Source organism: Heterodontus francisci, chromosome 35 (assembly GCF_036365525.1).
Source record: "Heterodontus francisci isolate sHetFra1 chromosome 35, sHetFra1.hap1, whole genome shotgun sequence".
Lineage (NCBI taxonomy): Eukaryota > Metazoa > Chordata > Chondrichthyes > Heterodontiformes > Heterodontidae > Heterodontus > Heterodontus francisci.
The window spans coordinates 52,973,349-52,990,004 of NC_090405.1; the positions used below are offsets into that span (position 1 = coordinate 52,973,349).

Below are 16,656 nucleotides of genomic sequence, written 5' to 3' on the forward strand. Positions count from 1 at the left end.
CGCCAGTCGGCGCGCGCGACCCACTCCCTCCACCGCCGCGGCGCATGCGCGGGAGGGGAGGCTGGCTCGTGCCAGACGGGAGAGCTGAGGGAGGCGCGAGCGCGAACGGCCGCTTGAAGGAGACGGAGAGAGGGAGGAGGCGGTGATTGCGGACCGGCCGGTAGGCTGGCAGGCACACAACCCCGAGAAGCAGAGTCGGTGCCCCCGCTGCTGTTGCTGGGAGGGCCGAATAGGACGGGAGGGGGCTGAGTGGAAAGCGCGGTGCCGACGACTGAAGGAAAGGCGCCCGCTACAGAGAGGGAGACGGATGAGGTGAGTTGGCCAGTCAGTGAGTGAGTGAAGGACCGGGACCGCCCGATACCCCCCAATGCCCTCCTCCACTCTGTCCCGCAATCCTGGCTGCTGCAAACGTACCTCGCTCGCGCCCGTGGGTCGCTGCACTCGCTCCCGACACGGGTTAGTGCGCGCGCACTGTCCCCCTCCCCACCCCCACATCCCCCTCCCCACCCCCACATCCCCCTCCCCACCCCCACATCCCCCTCCCCACCACCACTTCCCCCTCCCCACCACCACTTCCCCCTCCCCACCCCCACATCCCCCTCCCCACCCCCACATCCCCCTCCCCACCCCCACATCCTCCTTCACCCCAGGACAGTCTGGGGCCATCCCCCTCCTCCTCCTCACCCCAGGACAGTCTGGGGCCATCCCCCTCCTCCTCCTCACCCTGGGACACTGTGCCCCTGGGGCCACCCCCCCCTCTCCCTCACCCCGGGAGAGCCCGTGCCCCTGGGGCCACCCCCCTCCACCTCCTCACCCTGGGGCCACCCCTCCTCACCCCGGGATAGTCTGTACCCCTGGGGCCACCCCCCCTCCCCCTCACCCCGGGACAGCCCGTGCCCCTGGGGCCACCCCCCTCCCCCTCCTCACCCCGGGACAGTCTGTGCCCCTGGGGCCACCCCCCCCTCTCCCTCACCCCGGGAGAGCCCGTGCCCCTGGGGCCACCCCCCTCCCCCTCCTCACCCTGGGGCCACCCCCCCTCACCCCGGGACAGCCCGTGCCCCTGGGGCCATCCCCCTCACCTCAGATCAGTCCGTGCCCCTTGGGGCCACCCCCCCTCACCCCGTCACAGCCCGTCCCTGGGGTCACCCCTCCCCCCAGTCCCTGGGACAGCTCGGCCCATGCGGCCACACTCTCCACCTCGACCGCCACCCTTGGGCGGTACCCTTGCCCATGGGGCCACCCTCCCCTCCAGCCACCCTGTGTCCTGTTCTCTTTCTCCCCGCCCCCCAGCTAGCCCAGGACAGCCTGTGTCCATGAGGCCACCCAGCTCCCTTCCCCCACACACGCTGGGATAGTCAGTGTGTATGGGGCCACTCTGCCCCTTGTGCTCAATGTGCCCATTGGGACATGACTGCCTGGTACAGCCTGTGCCAATTGGGCTATCCTGCTCCTTTGGACCATCAGTGCCAATGGTGCACATCTGCACCTGAGAATGAGCCATGGCATCTTCCCTCTTTGACCCGTTGTCAATTTTTGTCTGACGACATTCCTGTGCAGCGCCTGGGAACATTTTACTACATTAGAGCTGTGATTGTAAATGCAAGTTGTTGTTGTGATACGAGTTGTGCAAATCTGCACCTTGTCACTGGAGTGTTTATATAAATTTACAGACTGAAACTGGAGTGAAAATGAGCACCATGTGATGCCAATATGCCTGTGCCAATCGTCCAGAGTATCCATGCCAGCTACAATCTGTGACAGTGCAACTTGGTGTGATTCTTGGTAGTTTTGCTAAGTAACTGTTACATCAAATTAATTAGCACATGTTCTGATTTAAAATAATCTGAGCTCACCTTAAATTACAGCTGAGTGCTGTTGCTCAACGAAAGTCATTTGAGGGAATTACAGTTGAAGCAAAAATGATTGAATTGCAATAAATGTTGTATTGCTTTTGAGTTACAAGGCTTGGTACAATGAAGTAAGAGGTGAAAGAGACGCTGTTTTGGGGGAGTGGAATTGGCTTGGAATAAATATAAATGCACCACAGCCTGTGTAGCAGGTGACTTTACATTTATACTTAATCTTTTTACTAAGGCGTATTGAAGTTTCTTATTGTTTAGGCTGTTGCTTAATAAGTTCAAAATGGACTTCTGCAGGATGTTGTCTTTCAACCATCCACTTTGAACTTTAGTGTATGGAAAAAAATTTTTGAAGGTTGAAAGGCGATGTAATTTGTAAGAAGGATGCTGTGGTTGTCATCCAGCAGCATCTTAGAAGGTAGCATAAAATCTTTTTGGAATCGGTTTTGAAAAAGTAGCCCAATACTAAATAGGCAAAGGAATTCTTTGCTGTCAGATGACTGTTGGAGAAGTGTATTGTGAAATTATATACTGTCGCCTTGAATGATCAAATACACCCAGTAGTAGGTTCTTGATTTTTGCTCTTTCAAATGTAGTTTTTGTCAGGAGAGAGCATTTTGAGTTATACTGAAACTGACCTAAGGATGGTGAGAGCAATTTGAGTTGAATTAACAACATCTTGTGTTTATATAGCGCCTTTAATACAGTAGAACATCCCAAAGTGCTTCACAGGTGCATTATCAAATATAATTTGACATCCAGCCATGTAAGGAGATTGTCAGACAGGTAACCAACAGCTTGGTCAAAGAGGTAGGTTTTATGGAGTGTCTTAAAAGAGGAAAGAGACAACATTACATAATTGTATTACGCAGCACTAAAGCATGTTGTTTTTCTGTAATTTTTCTATATTAATTGAATTATAACACGAAGGATATTACAGTTATGAAGAGAGACTTGAGAAATTCAGCATTTTCTCATGCGAGTTGGGAAGATGAAGGGATGACTTGATGGAGGTGTTCAATAATATGAAAGGTTATGGTACTGTGATACATTGCTTCCACTGGTCAGTGAGACGCTAACAGGAGAGCACAAATTTAAGGTAATTACACAAAGAATTGAAGGGGAAGTTTTTTTAATAAAATCATTGGACAGATTGGTTAATATGTGAAATTCTGTCACAACTGATTAATGCCAAGTTGTATTAATATGGAAATAAGTGAAAAAGAGGAATCGTGAAGTGTACAGAAGCTAGCAGGAAAGAAAGCTTCAATTAAATGGCAAATGTGGAGATAAACACAATGACAGTCTTGATGGGTTATGTGCTGTAATATTCCATGATTCAAAGTGATCTAAAACAGAACTTGTTGAATGTTGTCAGTCTGTTACCGTGTACAAATTAAGCTGCAGTCATTGAGATTGAGGTGTGAAAGAATATGTAATAAATGTGCCCCTATTTAAGTTTGGCTAAGTGCTTATAAGAGCAACAGCGCACCAAGAGAGTGCTTAGTGTTGTATTACCATGTAGAATGTACTTGTGTGTAGCTGTTATTCCCAGGATTTGGCAAAAGAGCTTTTTTTGTATCACTAGGCGCTTCCTGTCGTATGTAAATACTGTGAGGTTTTAAAGTATTATATCTTGGTAAATCACACAGTAGTGATTTACCTCATCTTTATGGGCGCTTTTAACATGGATGTTGTGGAGTCCTATGAAAAGTGTATTTAACCGAGGACGGGCACCTCTTGTGCCTTCTCCCCCTCGAGTGTAGTTCTCCGCTTTTCTAATTTACCAGTATCCTCCTTGCTTTCTGAAATGATATGCTGCTGTATGTGCTTCATTCATATACTGGGATTGCTTGTACACCATTTATTCACTTTAGTTTGGTGGTATTACATGGGGTTGATTCAGAGATTGGGATGCTAAGACTGTGTGTGCTTTATTCAGAGACTGGATGCTGGTACCACATATGCCTCATTCAGAGACAGGGATGCTTTGTTTGGAGACTGCATATATCACGTTCTGAGATGGGAGTTGTATATACTGTGTTCAGACATTTGGATTTTGTTGCTTGTCGTGCCAGAGTTGGATGTTACATTGTATGCTTGATTAAAAATAGATCAAAGAAAAAGCAAGACTTGAATTTATATAGTACTTTTCACAACCTCAGGATGCCCTAAAATACTTTACAGCTATGAAGTACTTTTGAAGTGCAGTCACTGTTGTAATGTGGGAAACCTGAAAGCCAATTTGCACATAGCTAGCTCCCACAAACAGCAATGAAGCAATGATTGGATTTTTTTTTGTGGTGATTGAGCGATGAATATTGGCCAGGACACCAGGAAGAACTCCCCTGCTGTTGTAAATAGTGCCGTGGAATCATCTTAAATCCATTTGAGAGGGAAGATGGGGCCATCTGTCTCATCCGAAGGACTGTATCTCTGACAATGCAGTACTCCCTTCGTACTGCACTGGAGCACCAGCCTTGATTTTATGCTCAAGTCTTGAAGTGGAACTTGAACCCACAACCTTCTGACCAGAGATGAGAGTGCTACCAATTGAGCCACAGCTGCTACCTGGTACTGTATGTATCGTGTAGGAGAGGGATGTGAAAGCTTTAATTATGTTGAACCTGAGTTGAATGTTGGTTCCAAAATGCTGTTGCAGTATAAATTATTCAGTGTACTCTGTGGATACTGTAATCCTTTATTAGCCCTTTGGGAGGTGGTTGCTACTGAATTCAGATTGGGGAGATGACTGCAGTCAGTACAAACCAGATTTGATAAAGGTTGATATACTTGCTGTATCCTAATATTGTCAGAGGTTTTAGTATAGGATAATGCATGATTTCAAATTATGTTCCTGTACTCTTCTCGTGCTCTCAGCTATTGCTACTTGATGGGAACCATCCCTAGAGTTGTTAGGTGAAAGGTAAGGCCATCCAATGCTTATGAAATGTGAGGGTATAATTGGTAGATTTTGCATTGGTTGTATTAAACCGCGGTAGTCGCTAGGATTTCAATAAAATGCAATGCTGGTATGTGCAGGTTTAACACAATTGTCCACTTGTGCTCTGGAAAAGCATCCAGCAGTACAATTGTAAATCCTGCACCTCCAAATGTGGGTTATATCTGGAGAGAGCATTTTGAGTTCTATAACACCAAAATGAATTGTTGGTAATTGCAGGACCCTCATTGGTGGTGGATGCAATTCGAAATAATGGATTAGAAGTAGCACACAGGAAGAATCCTGGTACAACAGTAAATCTTTTGGCTTAAGTATGAATTTTCCTGTGATTTATTGGTTCCAGTACAGTGTGATATTAAGCCTGATAATATTGTATGTTGTGTTCACAAAGTTTAGAAGACTGATGCTATATTCAGATTATATAAAATAGTTGTTTATCTTGTCATTGGGTAGTTAATAGTTTAATGTTTTAATAGATGGTATTGTTTCTACGCAATTTTAAGCCAGAGTCCTTTTTGTTCTGACAGCAGCAATTCTGTTACTTAAATCTAGGAATAAGCATTTATTTTCTACCTGTTCTAGTTCCTTCATGTGCCATTTATGTTGATATAGAGACACTAAAGAAAGTGAAAAAAATTACAAAGATGATAGGCACTCCCTCAGTTCTGCTATCAGGAAAGACTGAACGGCGAGGTGTCCTTGTCTCTAGAAAAGAGGAGATTGAGAGGTGACCAGATAAATGGCCTTAAAGTTATGAGGGTAGATGTAAAGAAGGTGTTTCCACCAGTGGGGGAGTCCACAACTAGGGGCTGTAAATATAAAATAGTCACTAATCAATCCCATGAGCAATTGAGAAAACTCAGAGTATTGAGAATGTAAAACTCTCCACCACATGGAGTGGTTTGAGTTAGAAGGCATTGGCGAGAGTACAGAAAAGATTGGTGAGAATGGTTCCAGGGGTGAGGAACTTCAGTTATGAAGATAGATTGGAAACGTTGGGACTGTTTTCCTTAGAGAAGAGAAGCTGAGAAGAAATTTGGTAGAGGTATTCAAAATCATGAGGGTCTGGACAGAGTGGATGGGGAAAAACTGTTGCCACTTGTGAAAGGGTCGAGAATGAGAGATTTAAAGTGATTGGCAAAAGTGACATGAGGAAAAACTTCGAGACGCAGCAAGTGGTTAGGATCTGGAATGCACTGCCTGAGAGTGTGGTGGATGCAAGTTCAATTGAGGCATTCAAAAGAGAATTAGACTGTTAGCTGAAAAGTAAGAATGTGCATGGTTTGGGGAGACATTAGGTGAATTGCTCATGTGGAAAGCCGGTGCAGACATGATGTGCCGAATGGCCTCCTTCTTCACTGTAACAATTCTGTGATTCTGTGCATAGGCGCAACTAAAGGGAAACGTGATACATACTTGAGAGAGCAAGGAATAGAAGGATATATTGATAGGATGAGATGAAGCAAAATGCATAGGAGGAGGCTCAAGTTGAACATAAACACTGACATAGACTACCTGTTGAACTGAGTGGCTTGTTCCTGTGTTGTAAATTCTATGTATGTAACCTATATTTTTCAAAGCTTTTTTTGGAATTTATTCTGTTCACTTATTGTATTGTTGCTTGTTTTTTCAGGGATTTTGTTTTTGTGTAACAGTTTTTTGGTTGTTCTCTCTTTACACGAATTGAACCTTTCTCTAGTTAATGCCAGTGCCTAATTTTAAGGATTCAGTTTCTTGCTCCTTTGGGCAGCTGGTGTCCATAACTGATTCTTCAGCAATGGCAAGTGGCTTAGTTGGTAGCACGCCCTTCTGGAGTTTCACTTCAGAAACTGGAGCATAAAAATCTATGATGATACTCCAGTGCAGTACTGAGGGAATGCTGCACTGTTGGAGGTGCTGTGTTTCGAAAGAAACGTTAAACTGAGGCCCTATCTTCTCCCTCAGGTGGATGTAAAAGATCCCATGGCATTATTTCAAACAAGAGCAAGGTAGTTCTCCTTGGTGTCCTGGCCGATTTTTATCCCTTAACCAAGATCACTAAAACAGATTATCTCGTCATTATCACATTGTTGTTTATGAGAGCTTGTTGTGTGCAAATTGGCTGTTGGATTTCCTGCTTTACAACAGTGACTGCACTTTGAAAGTACTTCATTGGTTGTAAAGTGCTTAGGGACGTCCTGAGGTGGTGAAAGACTTTATTAAAATGATAATATTCCTTTCTTTCTCAGATAGTCTACCCTCTTGGCGTAATTTCCAGATTTTAAAAAGTTGTTCCTGGGATGTGGGCGTCGCTGGCCAGGCCAGCATTTATTGTCCATCCCTAATTGCCCTTGAGAAGGTGGTGGTGAGCGGACTTCTTGAACCGCTGCAGTCCATGTGGGGTAGGTACACCCACAGTGCTGTTAGGAAGGGAGTTCCAGGATTTTGACCCAGCGACAGTGAAGGAATGGCGATATAGTTCCAAGTCAGGATGGTGTATGGCTTGGAGGGGAACTTGCAGGTGGTGGTGTTCCCATGCATCTGCTGCCCTTGTCCTTCGAGGTGGTAGAGGTCACGGGTTTGGCAGGTGCTGTCTTAAGGAGCCTTTGTACGTTGCTGCAGTGCATCTTGTAGATGGTACACACTGCTGCCACTGTGTGTCGATGGTGGAAGGAGTGAATGTTTGTGGATGGGGTGCCAATCAAGCGGGCTGCTTTGTCCTGGATGGTTTTGAGCTTCTTGAGTGTTGATGGAGCTGCACCCATCTGGGCCAGTGGAGAGTATTCCATCACACTTCTGACTTGTGCCTTGTAGATAGTAGACAGGCTTTGGGGAGTCAGGAGGTGAGTTACTCGTTGCAGGATTCCTAGCCACTGACCTGCTTCTTGTAGCCACGGTATTTATATGGCTACTTTAGTTCAGTTTCTGGTCAATGGTAACCCCCAGGATGTTGATAGTGGGGGATTCAACAATGGTAATGCCATTGAATGTCAAGGGGAGATGGTTAGATTCTCTTGTTTGAAATAGTGATTGTTTGGCACTTGTGTGGTGCAAATGTTGCTTGCCATTTATCAGCCCAAGCCTGGATATTGTCAGGTCTTGCTGCATTTCTACATGGACTGCTTCAGTATCTGAGGAGTCGCGAATGGTGCTGAACATTGTGCAATCATCAGCGAACATCCCCATTTCTGACCTAATGATGGAGGGAAGGTCCTTGATGAAGCAGCTGAAACTGGTTGGGCCTAGGACACTACCCTGAGGAACTCCTGCAGTGATGTCCTGCAGCTCAGATGATTGACCTCTAACAGCCACAAACATCTTCCTTTGTGTTATGTATGACTCCAACCAGCAGAGAGTTTTCCCTCTGATTCCCATTGACTTCAGTTTTGCTAGGGCTCCTTGATGCCATATTCGGTCAAATGCTGCCTTGATGTCAAGGGCAGTCACTCTCACCCCACCTCACCTCTTGAGTTCAGCTCTTTTTTCCATGTTTGAACCAAGGCTGTAATGAGATCTGGAGCAGAGTGGCCCTGGCAGAACCCAAACTGAGCATTAGTGAGCAGGTTATTGCTGAGCAAGTGCCGCTTGATAGCACTATCGACGACCTCTTCTTTCACTTTTCTGATCGAGAGTAGACTGATAGGATGGTAATTGGCCAGGTTGGACTTGTCCGTCTTTTTGTGTACAGGACATACCTGGGCAATTTTCCACATTCCACATTCGGGCGGCGCAGTGGTTAGCACTGCAGCCTCACAGCTCCAGGGACCCGGGTTCGATTCTGGGTACTGCCTGTGTGGAGTTTGCAAGTTCTCCCTGTGTCTGTGTGGGTTTTCCTCGGGTGCTCCGGTTTCCTCCCACAGCCAAAAGACTTGCAGGTGATAGGTAAATTGGCCGTTGTAAATTGCCCCTAGTGTAGGTAGGTGATAGGGAATATGGATTACTGTAGGGTTAGTATAAATGGGTGGTTATTGGTCGGCACAGACTCGGTGGGCCGAAGGGCCTGTTTCAGTGCTGTATCTCTAATAATAATAATTGCAGGGTAGATGCCAGTGTTGCAGCTGTACTGGAACAGCTTGACTAGGGGTGCGGCAGGTTCTGGAGCACAGGTCTTCAGTACTATTGCTGGAATGCTGTCAGGGCCCATAGCCTTTGCAGTATCCAGTGCCTTAAATTGTATCTTGATATCATGCGGAGTGAATTGAATTGGCTGAAGACTGGCATCTGTGATGCTGGGGACTTCAGGAGGAGGCCAAGATGGATCAACTTGGCACTTTTGGCTGAAGATTGTTGCAAATTCTTCAGTCTTATCTTTTGCACTGATCATTTGAGGATGGGGAGATTTGTGGAGTCACCTTCTCCCTGGCATCTACCCTGCAATGTGGGAAATTGCCCAGGTACGTCCTGTACACAAAAAGCAGTACAAGTCTAACCCGGCCAATTACCGACCCATCAGCCTACTCTCAATCATTAGAAAAGTGATGGAAGGTGTCATCAACACTGCCATCAAGCGACACTTACTTAGTAATAACCTGCTCTGTGACTCTCAGTTTGGGTTTCGCCAGGGCCACTCAGCTTCTGACTTCATTATAGCCTTGGTTCAAACATGGACGAAAGAGCTGAACTCAAGAGGTGAGGTGAGAATGACTGCTCTTGACATCAAGGCAGCATTTGTCTGAGTATGGCATCAAGGAGCCCGAGCAAAACTAAGGTCAGTGGGAATCAGGGGGAAAACCCTCTGCTGGCTGGAGTCATACCGAGCGCAAAGGAAGATAGTTGTGGTTTTTGGAGGTCAATCATCTGAGCTCCAGGACATCACTGCAGGAGTTCCTCAGGGTAGTGTCCTAGGCCCAACCACCTTCAGCTGATTCATCAAGGACCGTCCCTCCATCATAAGGTCAGAAGTGGGGATGTTCGCTGATGACTGCACAATGTTCAGCACCATTCGTGGCTCCTCAGATACTGAAGCAGTCCGTGTAGAAATGCAGCAAGACCTGGACAATATCCAGTCTGTGGCTTTTAAGTGGCAAGTAACATTCGTGCCACGCAAGTGCCAGGCAATGATTATCTCCAACAAGAGAGAATCTAACCATCTCCCCTTGACATTCAATGACATTACCATCGCTAAATCCCCCACTATCAACATCCTAGAGGCTACCATTGACCAGAAACTGAACTGGAGTAGCCATATAAATACCGTGGCTACAAGAGCAGGTCAGAGGCTAGGAATCCTGCGGCAAGTCACTCACCTCCTGACTCCCCAAACCCTGTCCACCATCTACAAGGCACAAGTCAGGAGTGTGATGGAATACTGTCCACTTGCCTGGATGGGTGTAGCTCCAACAGCACTCAAGAAGCTCGACACCATCCAGGACAAAGCAGCCTGCTCGATTGGCACACCATCCACAAACATTCACTCCCTCCACCACCGACGCACAGTGGCAGCAGTGTGTACCATCTACAAGATGCACTGCAGCAACGCACCAAGGCTCCTTAGACAGCACCTTCCAAACCCGTGATCTCTACCAACTAGAAGAACAAGGGCAGCAGATGCATGGGAACACCATCACCTGCAAGTTCCCCTCCAAGTCACACACCATCCTGACTTGGAACTATATCACCATTCCTTCACTATCGCTGGGTCAAAATCCTGGAACTCCCTTCCTAACAGCACTGTGGGTTTACCGACTCCACATGGACTGCAGCGGTTCAAGAAGGCAGCCCACCACCACCTTCTCCACGGCATTTAGGGATGGGCAATAAATGCTGGCCTGGCCAGCGACACCCACATCCCATGAATGAAAAACAACTAACTTTTTTTTTAACTTGTCCACCACCATTCATGACTGGATGTGGCAGGGCTGCAGAGCTTAGATCTGATCCGTTGGTTATGGGATTGTTTAACTCGCATGTCTATCGCATGCTGCTTACACTGTTTGGCACACAACTTCACCAGGTTGACGCCTCATTTATGCACAGCCTCCCCGACTTGAATCAGATTGTTAAAAGTTAGTGACCACTTGAATTGCGCGAAAGTGATCTTTACCAAATGGATGACATCACTTCATTATTCCTTGCATCAGTGAGAGCTTTGAATCCAGTTCTTCTATGAAACACCAGAGGAACTTGCTGTCTCCAGCCCAGATAGAAAATTGTTCCATTGTTGAATATATTTAAGGCTGGGATAACAGATTTTTGATCTCTTAGGGAATCAAGGGAGATGAGAAGCGGACAGGAAAAGGAAGTTGAAACCCAAGATCAGCCATGATCATATTGAATAGCGGAGCAGGCTTGACGGGCTGCATGGTTTACTCCTGCTCCTATTTCTTTTTTTAAAATCCATTCATGGGATGTGGGCGACGTTGGCCAGGCCAGCATTTATTGCCCATCCCTTTTACTCCTGCTCCTATTTCTTTTTTTAAAATCCATTCATGGGATGTGGGCGACGTTGGCCAGGCCAGCATTTATTGCCCATCCCTAATTGCCCTCGAGTAGGTGGTGGTGAGCTGCCTTCTTGAACCATTGCAGTCCGTTTGGGGTAGGTATACCCACAGTGCTGTTAGGAAGGGAGTTCCAGGATTCTGACCCAGTGACAGTGAAGGAACGGCGATATAGTTCCAAGTCAGGATGGTGTGTTACTTGGAGGGGATCTTGCAGGTGGTGGTGTTCCCACGTATTTACTGTCCTTGTCCTTCTAGTTGGTAGAGGGAGTGAATGTTTGTAGATGGTGTGCCAATCAAGCGGGCTGCTTTATCCTGGATGGTGTCGAGCTTCTTGAGTGTTGTTGGAGCTGCGCCCATCCAGGCAAGTGGACAGTATTCCATCAGACTCCTGACTTGTGCCTTGTAGATGGTGGGCAGGCTTTGGGGAGTCAGGAGGTGAGTTACTCGTCACAGGATTCCTAGCCTCTGACCTGCTCTTGTAGCCACGGTATTTATATGGCGACTCCAGTTCAGTTTCTGGTCAATGGTAGCCCTTAGGATGTTGATAATGGGGGATTCAGCGATGGTAATGCCGTTGAATGTCAAGGGGAGATGGTCAGATTCTCTCTTGTTGGAGATGGTCATTGCCTGGCACTTGTGTGGTGCGAATGTTACTTGCCACTTATCAGCCCAAGCCTGGATATTGTCCAGTTCTTGCTGCATTTCTACATGGACTGCTTCAGTGTCTGAGGAGTCACGAATGGTGCTGAACTTTGCACTATCATCAGCGAACATCCCCACTTCTGACCTTATGATTGAAGGAAGGTCATTGATGAAGCAGCTGAAGATGGTTGGGCCTAGGACGCTGCCCTGAGGAACCCCTGCAGTGATGTCCTGGGGCTCAGATGATTGACCTCCAAAAACCACAACCATCTTCCTTTGCGCTAGGTATGACTCCAGCCAGCAAAGGGTTTTCCCCCTGATTCCCATTGACCTCAGTTTTGCTAGGGCTCCTTAATGCCATACTCGGTCAAATGCTGCCTTGATGTCAAGGGCAGTCACTCTCACCTCACCTCTTGAGTTCAGCTCTTTTGTCCATGTTTGAACCAAGGCTGTAATGAGGTCAGGAGCTAAGTGGCCCTGGCGGAACCCAAACTGTGCGTCACTGAGCAGGTTATTGCTAAGCAAGTGCTGCTTGATGGCACTGTTGACGATACCTTCCATCACTTTACTGATGATTGAGAGTAGGCTGGTGGGGCGGTAATTGGCTGGATTCGATTTGTCCTGCTTTTTGTGTACAGGACATACCTGGGCAATTTTCCACATTGCCGGGTAGATACCAGTGTTGTAGCTGTACTGGAACCGCTTGGCTAGGGGCGCGGCAAGTTCTGGAGCACAGGCCTTCAGTACTATTGCCGGAATATTGTCAGGGCCCATAGCTTTTGCAGTCTCCAGTGCCTTCAGTCGTTTCTTGATCTCACACGGAGTGAATCGAATTGGCTGAAGTCTGGCATCTGTGATGCTGGGAACTTCAGGAGGAGGCCGAGATGGATCATCAACTTGGCACTTCTGGCTGAAGATTGTTGCAAATACTTCAGCCTTATCTTTCGCACTGATGTGCTGGGCTCCCCCATTGTAGAGGATGGGGATATTTGTGGAGCCACCTCCTCCAGTTAGTTGTTTAATTGTCCACCGCCATTCACGGCTGGATGTGGCAGGACTGCAGAGCTTAGCTTTGATCCGTTGGTTATGGGATCGCTTCGCTCTGTCTATTGCATGCTGCTTACGCTGTTTGGCATGCAGATAGTCCTGTCTTGTAGCTTCACCAGGCTGACACCTCATTTTGAGGTATGCCTGGTGCTGCTCCTGGCATGCCCTCCTGTGCTCTTCATTGAACCAGGGTTGGTCTCCTGGCTTGATGGTAATGGTTGAGTGGGGGGATATGCCGGGCCATGAGGTTACAGATTGTGGTTGAGTACATTCTGCTGCTGTGATGGCCCACAGCGCCTCATGGATGCCCATTTTTGCATTGCTGGATGTTCAAAATCTATCCCATTTAGCAGTGATAGTGCCACACAACACGATGGACGGTATTCTCAATGTGAAGGCGGGACTTCGTCTCCACAAGGACTGTGCGGTGGTCACTCCTACTAATACTGTCATGGACAGAAGCATCTGCAGCAGGCAGATTGGTGAAGACGAGGTCAAGTATGTTTTTCCCTCGTTTTGGTTCCCCCACCACCTGCTGCCGACCCAGTCTAGCAGCTATGTCCTTTAGGACTCTGCCAGCTCGGTCAGTAGTGGTGCTACCGAGCCACTCTTGGTGATGGACATTGAAGTCCCCCACCCTGAGTACATTTTGTGCCCTTGCCACCCTCAGTGCTTCCTCCAAGTGGTGTTCAACATGATGGAGTAATGAGTCATCAGCTGAGGGAGGGCGGTAGGTGGTAATCAGTAGGAGGTTGCCTTGCCCACGTTTGACCTGATGCCATGAGACTTCCTGGGTCCGGAGTCGATGTTGAGGACTCCCAGGGTAACTCCCTCCCTACTGTATACCACTGTGCCACCACCTCTGGTGGGTCTGTCCTGCTGGTGGAACAGGACATACCCAGGGATAGTGATTGCAGTGTCTGGGACATTGTCTGTAAGGTATGATTCCGTGAGTATGACTATGTCAGGCTGTTTCTTGACTAGTCTGTGGGACAGCTCTCCCAACTTTGGCACAATCCCCCAGATGTTAGGATTGAGGACTTTGCAGGGTCGACAGGGCTGGGTTTGCCGTTGTCGTTTCCGGTGCCTCGGTTGATGCCGGGTAGTATGCCGGGTCGTCCGTCCGGTTTCATTCCTTTTTATTAACTTCGTAGCGGTTGGGTACAACTGAGTGGCTTGCTCGGCCATTTCAGAGGGCATGTCAGAGTTAACCACATTGTTGTGGGTCTGGAGTCACATGTAGGCCAGACCAGGTAAGGACAGCAGATTTCCTTCCCTAAAGGACCCTTAGTGAACCAGATGGGTTTTTACAACAATCAACAATGGTTTCATGGCCATCATTAGACTAGCTTTTAATTTCAGATTTATTAATTAAATTCAAATTCCACCTTCTGCTGTGGTGAGATTCGAACCCATGTCCCCAGAGAAATACCCTGGGTCTCTGGATTACTAGTCCAGTGATAATACCACTACGCCACCGCCTACCTTGATTTCTTATGTTCTTGTTGACTGTAGATCTATGATTCTGTTTCTGGAAGTATTTTTGATAAAAAATGCTAAATGAGCTCCTTTAAAGTTGACTCTATGGAGAAGGCACTGGGATTTTTCAGGCTTTGTACCACTTTCTTCACTTGCCCTAAACTTTCTTTGTGTTTACAGTTCTGTCTGCCAATTTGCCCTCCCTCCTTTCTGGAAGGTGTTTTCTTCTTCTTGTGGTACAGATCCATTGATCAAATTGCCCTCTGATGGCAAGCCTAAGTGACCATTCTTGTGTGGGCCTAGACTGTGAATGTTGACCATTTATTTAATTATAGATTGAATGGAGTTCTGCAGGTACACAAGCATTCATGGATCTGTGTTACTGCAGCATAACTGTACCCTGGACGATGCTTGGTGTCTCCTGGCTGCCTTCATTGAATGCTGACAAATGACAAGTTAATGAATATGCTGCTTTTTGAAAGGAACAGAAGCATTAAATTATATTTTCTTGATAACCAGCATGTCGGATATGTGACTACAGAAAAGGCAACGCAAGTTATTTTTGTCTAAACCCTTTCCGAGTGATGTTTCTGTTTCCCAAGTGTCAAAAGGGCTATTTTCTAAAAATCGTTCATGGGCTAACTGTTTTTTATTGGAAATCCGCATCGGCATTGGCCCCTGAGCTCTGAAATGAATAGTGATCTGAAACCTGCAGATGACATTGTTCAGAGCTAGACTTAATCAGTGATTTAAGTGGACAGGTGGCAGATAACAATAGTCTGATTGATCAGTGCAATACAAAGTTGAATCATTGTGCGATATTCTCATTTATCTTTTCTCTTTAATTTTCTAACCTTCGCCTCGCAATCACTAACTTGTGCTGTGGTGCAGTACCACAGATAATCATGTGCGAGCTCAAACAGGGAATACTGACCAACTCTTTAGCTGTCGGGGCACCACAGCTGAATCTGATCCTGTATTCATCCAAGACATCTTTCTACTTAAGGCTGTTATATAATTGCAATTTATTGTTGCTGATTTCCACACTGATGTGCATTCCAACAGGGATTACTGGAAAGGGATTACGTTAGGAAGTCAATGAGATTTTAATTTCATGGTCAGGGACATTGAGGCCGATTTGACACCTCTGACTGTGGTCAGTTAACTCAGACTGGGGATGGAATATGGGACTGTCCTGCTCTGTGTGACACAGTTTTCATCTCTTCTAAAACAAAAAAGTGTCTAATTTTGATTCACAAAACCAAATAGAAAAATATCCACATTGGATATTCTCTCTTTGCTTGCGCCCCCCACCACCTCAACTTGCGAATGCAAATTGTACGTGATTGAAATTGTATGAATTTTGAGAGGGAAACTTTGATGAAAGTGTACTACCAGTGTAGTACTATTAGTTAATGCAGTCCTCAAAAATATAAAACTGGCCTTAAATATTTTTCTTCATGGACGTAGCATTTCTTGTTCGAAATAAAAATGGATTTTTATCAACTGGCGCCCCAGTTTATTGAACTTTTAGTGTTAACACATAGTGTAGCACACTGATGTTTAATGCCCTCGCAATAGTTACAGGGCTTAAAATATAGACCTATTTTGGTTGAAACAAGCATATAACATTTTCAATTTAAATTCGGATTATAGGAGTAGGAGTGTGCCATTTAACCCCTTGAGCCTGCTGCACCACTCTAAAGTGAGCCTGGGGAATTAATATTGGATAATAAAGATATGGCCGATGAATTGAACAGATATTTTGCATCGGTCTTCACTATTGAGGATACAAGTAATATCCCAGTATTAGTTGTCAGTCAGGAAATGGAAGGGAGGGAGGAACTCAAGAAAATTACAATCACCAGGGAAGTGGTACTGAACAAATTGTTGGAGCTGCTGACTGACAAGTCCCTGGGTCCTGATGGACTTCATCCTAGGGTGTTAAAAGAAGTGGCGAGTGAGATAGTTGATGTGTTAGTTTTAATTTTCCAAAATTCCCTAGATTCGGTGAAGATTCCGTTAGATTGGAAAATAGTGAATGGAACTCCTTTTATTCAAAAAGGGAACGAGACAGAAAGCAGGAAACTACAGGCCAGTTAGCTTAACATCTGTCTTGGGGAAAATGTTGGAAGCTATTATTCAAGATATTAAGGCAGGGCATTTAGAAAAATTCAAGGTAATCAGGCAGTTCAAAATGGTTTTGTGAAAGGGAAATCATGTTTAACCAATTTATTGGAGTTCTTTG

The 16,656-nt window shown here is 46.4% G+C and overlaps 1 protein-coding gene across 5 annotated transcripts in view; it reads left to right on the top strand.

Moving 5' to 3' along the window:
* Window positions 1–60: 60 nt before the first annotated feature.
* The window catches only part of myo9aa (myosin IXAa), a 342,332-nt gene continuing 325,736 nt past the window's right edge, over window positions 61–16,656 (top strand). For all 5 annotated transcript variants that reach the window (XM_068015624.1, XM_068015628.1, XM_068015627.1 and 2 more), the window contains exon 1: window positions 61–312. The gene's annotated coding sequence lies outside the window, so the exon portion shown is untranslated. The remainder of the gene's footprint in view (window positions 313–16,656) is intronic.